We start from the raw sequence: 12030 nt of genomic DNA on the forward strand, positions 1-12030 counted from the left end.
CTAGTGTATCTGAAAGAGTGCTGCGATCATTGAAAGTGAAAATTGAAAATGATTGGCTGTAATTTTCGAAGAATTTTGCTGGGGAAAATGACTTTTATCAGCACTGGTTGTGTGTCGATTTAGCGCTCTATTAAGGTGAGAAGGGACGTTGTCGCGATCAACTCGAATTTTGCAATCTAAGTTTTACTTGATTTATGAAGACTACGTACATGAAACTTTGATCAATTGTTTTCACAACTGTTGCATGCCTGAAGTAGCAATTTGAATGGTGTTCATTTAGTGGAAGCCGAATTTTTTACGCTCAAACTACAAAAGTAAAAAGAGCTCTAACCTCAAAATTGTATAGGAAAAGACCACAATCCCGTTTCACCTTAAAGCAGTTTTCTTTCAGCTCGTAAAATTGAGTGTTGGCTTGTGTGTCTAAATCTAGAATCTGGTTGAGTTTGTTAACATGAGATGCATGTCCGTAGAGTCTGGTTTTTAACTTGTTAGTCGTCATTCCGATGTAGTTAGTGTTGCAACCACTGCGCGGAATTTTGTAAATTATATTGCTTTTTTCATTTTTATTTAGAGGATATCTCGAGATAAATGATGCGGATGCGGATGAGAACTCCGATGTCAATTTGCATGCGGTTGTTCCGCATTTACGGATGCGGAAGCAGATATCCGTAACATCCCTAGATTAGAGATTGTGTTGCTCGGTTGGACATTGATGGGCGGGTCATTTATGTTCGTTAAGATTGACACCTGTTGATCGCTGCTTTTAGTAGGAAATGTTCAAGTTAGTAACATTTCTTATTCAATGTTAACGATATGACAAGATGAATAAAGTTAAAGACAACGTTGATCTGTTCACCAAAATGGTGCGGCTCAAAACAGCGTCTGTTCTCCATGTCAGGGGCGGCTGATCAACGTCCTGGTGTCAACGTGGGACTCTAAACAGTTCTTACACGATGGTCATCCGGAGAGACAGGGGGTTGGCGCAGGCCTTACAAGCCAGCCGTAAAAATCATCATTACAGGAAGCAAACAATGTAAATTCGGACCGGAACAATCGGCATAGACCCAGCAACGAAAACGGACTAACGATTGGAAACTCGGATTTTTCTTTTCGACTTATTGAGGGTCCGCAAGTTCGACATTGTAGCGCTGCAGGAGGTATGCTGGAAGGGACTATCGGTAAATACGTACAAAAATGATTCTACCATCAACCAGAGTTGCGGCAACACACACGAGCTGCGCACATTGTGATGGGTGAAATGCAGAAGCGCGTGATTGGATGGTGGCCAATCGACAACAACATGTGCAAGCTGAAGATTAGAGGCCGTTTCTTCAACGTGAGCATAATTAACGTGCACAGCCCTCACCTCGGAAGTAACGACGACAATAAGGTCGCCTTTTACGCGCAGCTGGAGCGTGCATACGATAGCTGCCCAAAACATGACTTCAAAATCGTTATCGGAGATCTTAACGCCCAGGTAGGCCAGGAGGAGGAATTTAGACTGGTAATTGAGAAGTTCAGCGCTCACCAGCTAACGAACGAAAATGGCCTTCGACTGATTGACTTCGCCGCCTCCAAGAACATATCGGTGCACCTGGAGATCACCACAACAGACCGAATCACAACTCGATCACGTTTTGATTGATGGAAGGCACTTCTCGGATATTATCGACATCCGAACCTACCGTGGCGCAAACGTCGAATCTGACCACTATCTTCTGATGGTCAAAATGCGTCAAAGACTTTCGATTGTCAACAACATCCGCTACCGTCGCCCGCCATGGTATGACCTGGAACGACTCAAATTTCCCGAAGTCGTTACTGAATACGTGCAAAGCCTTGAAGCAGCACTGCTGGAAGAAGGTTAACTGGAGTAATGTGAAAGCAGCCATTAACAGCGCAGCGGAAGGTGCCATACCCAAGCAGCAAAATTTTTTTCGATTATGAACTTTGTGCATCACAGCAACAAATTCTTATGCGAAACTAAGTTGCAGCTAGATCTCAATTTCTTATACAATGACAAAAAAGCGCAGGAGGTGGAGTCAATTGCAACATTTTCGTTGTTTCATCACAAGATTCAAGAATGAAACAGCAATGTGTACGAACGTACGCGTGGAATTTGATAACAACATGGTAAATGCTGCTTGGTCAAATTTCAGCATCGAGGATGTATTGTAGCAGAAACTAGGGTGAAATAGCAACTACATGGCGTTGTAATAAGATTGTAAAATGGCAAATGGTCATAATGGAAAAAGATTGTCTGTATAGCGATTTATCTTTGATTATTTCTAGAAATTTGATGAGGATTCAGCTCCAGTTATCAATTTCTATCCAATTTTCTCGTTTTTACTAGTTACGTCATTTGCTGTAGAAACACTTGCTAGTTTATGGCTCAGTTTTTAATTTTACTTCCATTATCATGCTCATCATGCTCATGCTAATTCTCAGTTTTTAATTTTGCTTCTTTAATTCATCAGCACCTCAGCGTGTTAAATAAATTCAAAGCAATTTATTTCATTTCGTTCGTAGAGACCCACACTGTTTGGACGACTTCCAATTCAAGTATTCTAAAGTTACAACGCAGTAAATAACCTCATCTTAATAAACAAATATAAGGCAAACGATCGAACAAAAGTTGCTGTTACATAGGTTGAGAACATGACAGCAACTTTTAGAAGTATTGTTGCGTGTTTGTTTTGTGTATCTCGCATCTCGGAATTTCATTAGTGCAACAAATGATCACAATTTATTTTTTAATTATTTTTCAATTGTTGCTTGGGTGGGGTTCGTCAAGAGGAATCGACGTAACGGATGATTCGACGAGGAGTGTCAGACTATTCTAGACGAGAAGTATGCAGCGCGGGCATTGATGTTGCAGTGAGGGACCCGTCAAAACGTGATGCAATATAAACTGGAGTGAAGACAGCAGACCTATCTATTCCGGGACAAAAAGCGCCACCTGGAAGAACTGCAGTGTGAGGAAATGGAGCAGCGGTGTCGTTCTCAAGAAGCACGTAAGTTTTACAAGAAAATGAACGCATCCCGCGCCGGCTTTGTATCGCGAGCCGAAATGTGTAGGGATAAGGATGGAGGAATCTCGACGGATGAACGTGAGATGATCGACAAGTGGAGCAAGCACTTCAATTAACACCTGAATGGCGCAGAAGCAGAATACCAAGACGGCAGGAGGAACGATTCGCCAGCACAGCGGATGAGGGAGACATTCCGACCCTACGATAGGTGAAGCTTAGGATGCCATCACGCAGCTCAAGAACAACAAATCAGCTGGAAAAAATGGCATCGCAGCGAAGCTTATCAACCTGGGCTCGGACAGGTTGGCTTTCTGTCTGCACCAGCTGATAGTGAAGATCTGGGATACAGAACAGCTACCGGAGGAGTGGAAGAAAGGAGTAATATGCCCAATATACGAGGGCGACAAGTTGGAATGTAAGAACTATCGAGCGATCACGATTCTCAACGCAGCCTACAAAGTGATCTTCCAGATCGTCTTTCGCCGTATCAGGCCGCTAGCAGGGAGGTTTGCTAACAAGACTGATCAAGGCCGCGATGGATGGTGTACAGTGCTGTGTGAAGATTTCGGGTGCGTTATCAAGGCCGTTTGAAACACGCAAGGGACTTCGACAAGGTGATGGTCTTTCCTGCCTCCTGTTCAACATTGCGCTTGAAGGTGTGATGAAACGTGCGGCCTTTAACATGCGGGGCACGATCTTCAATAAATACAGCCAGTTCATCTGCTTCGCTGACGACGTGGACCTTGTCGGAAGGACGTTCCAGGCGGTTGCTGAACAGTACACCAAACTGAAACCACGGTGCTCCCACAGACCGTTATTATAAAAAAGAATGCACCAAAGAATCTGAGTACGCCATTCGATTCGTTATGACGTCCAAAATCTCTGGTCAAAATTTCAAAATCATCGTACAAGGAGGGGTGTTCCAAAAAAAAAACTCTATTTTGTCGTGTGACGTGACATCGCAGTATTCTGCAATTGTTTTTCTTTCAAAATTCTCCACAACTTTGCTCAAGGAAGCAACTCGGTATATTGAGAATTAGAAAAAATATTTTTTTTTATCTAACTGTTAGGTGGATTGATCGAAAAACCAAAATCGCCAAAGATAAGGCCTTGTTCTATGAAACAATTTTGCTGAAGACATTGAGTACATAAAATCAATTTTTCATAGTCAAATCTAGAACGATCACGATTTTTCGAATTTAGACCACTGTGCACAGTGGGATTTTCAAATAAATCTTTCCACCAATTGTAAATGTCTTGAAATATAATACTTGGAATGTGTAGAAACTATTTTGGAAGTTGTTTCATAAAATTATGGCTGAAAAACGTGCTTTACATTGAGTATTTCGTCGTTTTAATATCACTTTTTTGTACTTTACGACCTTCAGAAGGGCATTACTCAAAAATTTACCGTACGATGATTTTGAAACCAGAGATTCTGGACGTCATAACGAATCGAATGGCGTACTCAGATTCTTTGGTGCATTTTTTTTATAATAACGGTCTGTGGGAGCACCGTGGAAACGTGAAGCAGAAAAGGTTGGAGTTAAAGTGAATACGTCAAAGACTAAGTATCAGCTAGCAGCATGAACCGAGCATGATAGGGCTCACATAGGCAGTAGCGGAATAATTGACGGAGACGAGTTCGAGGTGGTTGACGAATTTGTATACCTTGGTAACGTCAGACAACAACTACAGCAGAGAAATCCGCAGACGTATTGTAGCTGGAAGTCGTGCCTACTCCGGATTTTTAAGTCTGGTAAACTTCGCCCCCGTACCAAGTGCACGATGTACAAAACACTTGTAAGACCAGTACAAGCGTCTTGTAGGAGGATAGCGTATAGAGGCGAAGGATGAACCACGAGCTGGCGCAGCTCTACGACGACCCCAGTATCCAGAAAATCGTGAAAGCTGGAAGGGTAGGGGAGAATTGTACAAAACGCACCAGTTAAGCATTTACGCAATTTACAGTGCTTCTAATGTTTTTTAAGCACCGTTGAACGTGTAGGATGCTCGAAGGATCTTTATAATTTATGTTTAGGACTAAATTTCATTCTAAAATACTCGATATCAATGTTATTTTTGATAAAAAGTACCATTGCTTCAAAACCTACCATTGGGCAAAATGCCCAAAATCGTTGCCAATACGCACCACAACAAAAGGGTAGAACGAATCAAAACAAATGGGTAAAATGCACCCAATCATAAACAACAACCTTCAAATAAACATTAAGTCTGTTTATGTAAACAATTTTAGGACAAATCGAAGCAAACAGCATTTTTTATGCTAATAGAGACAAAGCAATCCACGCAACCACAGAACTTCAACCATATTTTCCTGAACATCATTATTCCCTAATAAAGATAGTTGGATCAAAATCCAATTCATAATTAATTTTCTCTGGTGACGAGTCAATTTAAAGTGTAAGAATTCATTGGCAATCAAAGATAATGAATCATTATTCGTTATTGAGTTGTACCAAGAGTTAATCCATGTGAGAGTAAAGGCCCGACTACTCAACGCCTTCCTGACGAAAATTGTCAGTACCTTCTTAAAACCTTCCAATGTGCCTTCTAGCTACTGCCTACTTCCACTCGTCTACTCAGAAAGGCACAATCGCACTTTCTTGAGCTCCGCTGTGTGCACATTTTCTTGTTGGCGTGCTTCCTAAATTATGTTTATTCATGTTTATTGGAGGAAAAATTAAAACAACAAACAATATCGCACGCATGCGAGCGGGGGCCTAGTGTGGTTGGTAACGTCTCCGCCAACCACGCTCGACGCCTGGGTTCGAATCCCACCGCCGACATAGGTGTCGATGGTTGTGAGGTGGCGTGATCCACTCACAACCAACCCAACTGGTCTAGATTCAATCCTAGCCGACACCGGGAGATTTTCTGAGGAAGTAAAGCCGTTGGCGCCGGTCCGTTAATAAACGGGTCGTGAGTTAGGGTCCTGGGTGTGGAGTCGCCTCCCTGGGCGTCGGTGATTGGCCACAACAGTGGCGGAACTAGACCGACGGAAAATAAGCGAGAATAAAAAAAAAATATCGCGAGCTTAGCCTGGGGGCTAATAGCGTTCTCGATCAACTAGATTAGTTGAGAGAATTCGTTATCAATATTGCTTTCGGCACATTTTGCATGTGTAAGATAAGTACAACGATACACCGTGCCCCAGTGCTGAGTCGAGAAAATTTCCAGCTCGAAAAGATCCTAGACTCGATCGGTAATCGAACCCGACGTCACAACCATGTGGGAGGGCTAGCCGACCGACATCGCTAACCACAGAGCCACGGGGACCATTCCAAAATTATACAACATACTTCTTAAAACACCAGCAGGCGGAAAATGATACAACACGGCGTTGCTATCACCTTCGCCAATTGAAAGCAGCGCAAGGCCGTGTGAAAGCACGTCGCGTTTGAACGGAAGGCAATCAAGTGCGCAGTAGAAGACGGCGGGCAACCATCCAGGCAAGCAAAGCATCCCAACGGAAGCCACGATTACGCTTTCTATGGAGAAGGTGTCATCACGCCGTGTGTCTACTCGGACCTTAAGTGTCTGAATTGAACTTATAGTTTCATCTATTTTTTTTTTTTCAATTTTAGCAAGATGTCTATGATTACGATCAAATTTCAAAACTAAACAAGTATCGAGAGTTATGTCGTATCAAAATCAATTTATTCCATGAAAAAAAAAAAACAATATTTTATTTCTTAGCGAAGTAACATTTCATATTTCAGTAACATGTACTGTGTTTCAAGGTAACCTGACAGAACCAAGAATAGCAACGGAGGCATCTATTCCATCCATTGCCATTTCCAGATGAACTGAACAAATCTCCACAAGTGAAACAAAAAATATCATTAACAGCATCAGCTGTTTGTTTTACCAGAAAGTGCTCAAACTACAAACTACGGGTATTGGAGTTGCTCCAGCCGATGGGATGGCACATAAACAAGGAGTTCTCGGGGGCTCCAATTTAGAAGTATTTGTTCATTCTGGCTCGAGCAAACACAAAACACAGATGAAATTCCCGCTATCTGATGCTTTTGTTTTCAGCGAACACTCTGACGGATTTGTTTTGAACCAAAAATACAAATTTGATTATGATTTATTTTTCATTTTTTTTTGTATTAAACATACTGTGCTAAAGCCAGTTTCTTTTATATTACAAATTTTCTCCTAGGAATAATTATATTCCGTATACATCTTTCGTAGGAGCTGATTGAACGAGTCGACCGCTTTTTTATTAAACCCTTTAATGCGAGCTAGCGATGTATTTTCCGCCTTTCGTAGGCTGAGACCCGAATTCTCGGCCTTTTGGTATGTTCTTCTTCGGATGTCTATGTGTTAGTCCAAATCCACAATTTGACATATGAACGATGTGAATCACAAAATCCTTTTCCTGGTTTTCGGTAAATACGGTTTTAAACCGGTCCATCTGACAGAGTTCCAGTCTCCCAATTTCGTTTTGTTTGTCCAAATAGCGGGGCAACGTTCTTCTAGGTATAGCATGCAGCTTAGCTGAAGCAGGGATTGATGCACCCAATTTGACTGCATTAATATCCGCTCTTAAGCTTGTTTTTGTCCACGACTGCCACGTAGTCTTCCGCACGTATCTCATTCTCAATTTTAATTAACTTCTTCTCAAACGAAAATAAATATATCACTGAGAAAAACAAAACCAGCAGCTAGATGAAAGGAATGGGCAATACTCGTATCGATACTGATGGTCTCGATACTTTCGTTTGCAGCATCGATATTCGTTACGAGAGACTACCCAACAAACAATTTTGTTGATTTGCAGCTTAGTAAGCGCCTATTTAGTGAATTTCGGTGAACTATAGCCTAACAAGCCAATTTATTTATTTGTTGGGATGCCGTCAACCACCTCATATATTTAATCTAGGAAATAGAAAATTTCATTTCCATGAAAAATATTTCGGTTGTATACGATATTAGTTGATATACATTGATCACATTGACATCACATCGACGGAAATGTGATGTCAAGAAGTTTTGATATAGATAGAGAGGTGCCAAAAATGTAACGATATTTATCGTAATATTGAATATTGGAAATATTTCAATTTATACCATCAGTGTCCTGCCCCTAGTATTAAATACTATTTTGCTGCATTTACTCAGTTTTCATGCTATTGTTTTGTACATTATTTACATCTTGAAATGAATATGCACATGAATGCGCATTATTCCGTGTTGAGTTCGTTTTGGCTTTGAATGTTGGTCACGCAATATTGAACATGTCGAATCTCACATCGCGTGGCATTGCACCAGGAACAAGAGCTGCTTTGTTATTTTTTACTAAAATTTGAAAATAGTGCAAACCGAGTACCAATAGAACTACAAGTATCGAAACTCCATCAGTCGATACTTGGAATCGCTCATCCCTACCAGAGCAAGCTTTTTGGTTTCTGACATTTGCGTTTCTCGATTGTTTTTGTGTCTCGACTATATGACGAAGAGGGCGGAGGCATGAAAATTGAATATATTATATAGTGTATTTTATATTGGTTTATGTCATATTAGGGACCGGTTCATTAATTTGAGTTTCAGTTTTTGATAATCTTGTAATACAATAATTGTATCGTATTCTGACATGGAAATTTACGCGCAATATTGTTTCAAATATCAGATGTGTAGAATTATGAATGCGCCTTTTTGAGTAAGTTGTCAAGCAATCGTTACAGCGCATCATAGTGCATTCTACCCCATTTTTAATTTTGACTAGTTTTAGGTAAATTTTATAAAAAATTAGTGGAATAGATTGAAACATTTATAGTTTTATAAACTCCATAATTGTTAGAGTTAGAGGAACCTCAGTTTCATTATATATTGCAGGTCAGTTAGTGGTAAAAGCTTAAATAAAAATCATGAATAATTACAGGTTAGGCAGTGCCCCACACGTTTCTACAATTTTTCCAGTATTTTAGTCATTATGGTGTACTTTTTTGTATGAGAACTTTAGGAGAGCGGGGTTTATATGAAATAAACGAATAAATTCACCTTCTAAAGCCACATTTGTAAGTATGTTAGGGTTTCAATAGCATGGGCCATTTTACCCAACTGGTGCGTTTTGTACAGTTCTCCCCTACAATGGGCGGGACATGTTGTAAGAATGCCGGACAACAAGAATTGCAAGAATTGTGTTCGTCTCGAATCCGGCCGGTACAAGACGCATAACAAGCTAGGTGGTTAGATCATGTGGAGCAAGATCTTGGAAGTATGGGACTCTCAAGAATCTGGAGACAAGCTGCTATGGACCGAGGACGTTAGCGTAACATTGTGACGCCGGTGAAATCCTGGGGGATGTTTCATCAGGAAAGTAAAGTAATTTACTGAAAATTTGGAATTTTTTGCTGACAAAAAAAGGTCGATAAACTTAAAGAAAAGAAACATTTGAGAGAGATCCGTTACCGGCCTCCCTACGAAGCTTTTATATGATGCCGGAACAAGAGTGTTGTACGGCCTTCACGTCGGATTTTCAAATGCATATCTTGATTCTAGCAATGAACTGTTTGCAGTTCGTTGATCTCCAGTCCAATTTTGCACCGAAGGAACTTAAAATCACAAATAAATCTTCGATTAGACGACACTGAGGTTGATTTATTGGGGTAAAAATGAAATCGAATGGTTGTCCAGGAACGTTTGTGTTTTTTTTTTGACAAAATGTGAAGATATTTTATTTGGTCAAAACACCTACGGTATGATGTTTTGGAAGAAATGGTGTTTTTGAAGAAATGAAATCATTACTTTTTTTTTCAAAACAAAACAAAAAATTTTAGTTTGGAGAGGAGACAGAGTTTTCACATCTCATTTCTCTCTGAATGTGTTTGTTGTGGAGTAGGAGAGCCTCAAAAAAAAAATCAAATTTTTGGTTGTCTCCCGTTAGTAAGGGCGAAGCGGTGCGAAAAACCTTTTTTCTCACGTGAGGAATGATATGGACAATGGAAAAATACATCAATAGGCATAATTTCGCCTAGTGGCCTTTCTCCTCAGGGTTATAGGCAAACAGCAATGATGTATTATCATTATGTGTCAACTCTTGGGTTTTAGTAAGTTAATCAAATGCGTGACGAAGAATCAGTTGAATTACTCACGCACAACTTTAATTCCGTGTAATAACGAAATACTTAAAATCAAAGTACTGATAAACAGGATAACAGGATACAAAATATAACTCCTAGCTATTAATCGTACGATTTCGAGACATTCTCACATATCAAGTGAAGATTCAATACATCAAGCCTGAAACAAATCAGAATCCCAGGCTCAACCACGTTTCCTATAATGGCAGCGCATAGTTATGGTTTATAACACAAATAAACCAGATAGATCTATCAATAAATGTCATTCGGTTGCAATGACCCCCCAATGACATTCACGGATATATCGTTCATGTTATGCTTGACAGTGGAAAGATCGAACTCGCAAGACGACAATCGAAAACCTCCTATAGCTCTGACATCCGGCTCCGCTTCCACTTTCGCCATCGCGTCGAATCACTTCGCGAGGCCGGATGATTTATACCGAAGCTTTACCTCTCTGCATTCTGTGCTGCATCGGGCCGTTCCGGATTGGACCTACTTGAATCTGGTTCCATTAATCTTCCAATTAGGGAGTAGAAATACGAGAGCAATTTAGTGCCCGACTATGGGAACGGGATTTATATGTAGGTACGTTTCATGAGCGGTTGCTACCGCTGTAACATTCAGGCTGGGCTGTATGCTAAGCTCTGGATTCCGGCAGTAGTTTCTGCTGTATTTTTTTCTGTTTTTTTCCTTCGCCGAAGACATTTTAGAAGACAGAGTGGCCTTCGTCTGCTCTCGGGCCTCTGAACACTTGCGTATGCGTGCAATTCTATAGAGAAATGTATGTAAATGTGAGGATGAGTAAAACCCACAAAGATTTTATAGGAAAGATAAATTACTCAAGATTAAACTTTCCCCATGGAGCAAAGCAAGCAGCTCCGCTTTCGGTTTTTGTCTGCATGCATGCTCGAATTTATCACGACGGTGATGGCCGACATCCAAGCAGCCACAGACGAGCAAGAATTTCTTTGTATCCTTCCGACATTCCGGAATAAATTAGTAGGCTTTGGGCGGGCTACGATATTACACACAGTAGCCTGCTACCACCGGCGCCACCGCCACCGACGCCGCGGTCTACAGTGTGATGAATTTCCCTGGGCGAAATAAAAAATTCGGAAAATTTCAATAAGTTACCCACTTGCATTGATTATCATCGGGTAAAATTGCTGACATATCGGAGCCGGGCGCAATATCAAATATTTCAAATTTTCTGAACGTCTCCGGTAATGGAACGCTTGTGTAAATCGGCATCGGATTTTTGGTCAGAATGTTTCACTGGCCAAACGCGGGGTATAATTTATGATAACCGAGTTTAGTATTTATTTCTGATTCTGAATGTTTTCGAGCTGCTGGAGAGTAAATTACATTCTTGAAATGATTTACTGATTTTCTTTACCACATACAGCAAACATTGTTTATTGTATGCAGGGATACGGTGCAAACTAGTTCGGTCTAATTTTCACACACACACACATACAAACACACATTTAAAATAACCGCGGATACTCGGAAATATGAATGTTTCCTAAATACCACTGCAACCGCGACCCACTAGCAAATATATTACGCTACACTAGGTGCAATTACCGAATCGCTGTTTGCTCTCCGGAATCGCAATGGGCAATGGAGCAGGTCCGTGTGTGTGTGTGTGTGTGTAGGGAGGGGGCGGTGCAGCGCAGGCAACCCAAATGACTTGCGATCCGTTTCTTCCAACCGCTTTTGCAGTGCATTTTCCGCGGAAAATTCTCCACTTACATTTCGGAATATCGCAGCTGGCGTGAAAATGTTCAGTAATATTTCAATATTAAATTTCGTGCCAGTAGAGCAATTTTCTCTTTTCACCCGTCTAGATCACACTTATTTGACGTTACGCGGAGCAGGGG

This window comes from Wyeomyia smithii, chromosome 1 (assembly GCF_029784165.1).
Source record: "Wyeomyia smithii strain HCP4-BCI-WySm-NY-G18 chromosome 1, ASM2978416v1, whole genome shotgun sequence".
NCBI lineage: Eukaryota > Metazoa > Arthropoda > Insecta > Diptera > Culicidae > Wyeomyia > Wyeomyia smithii.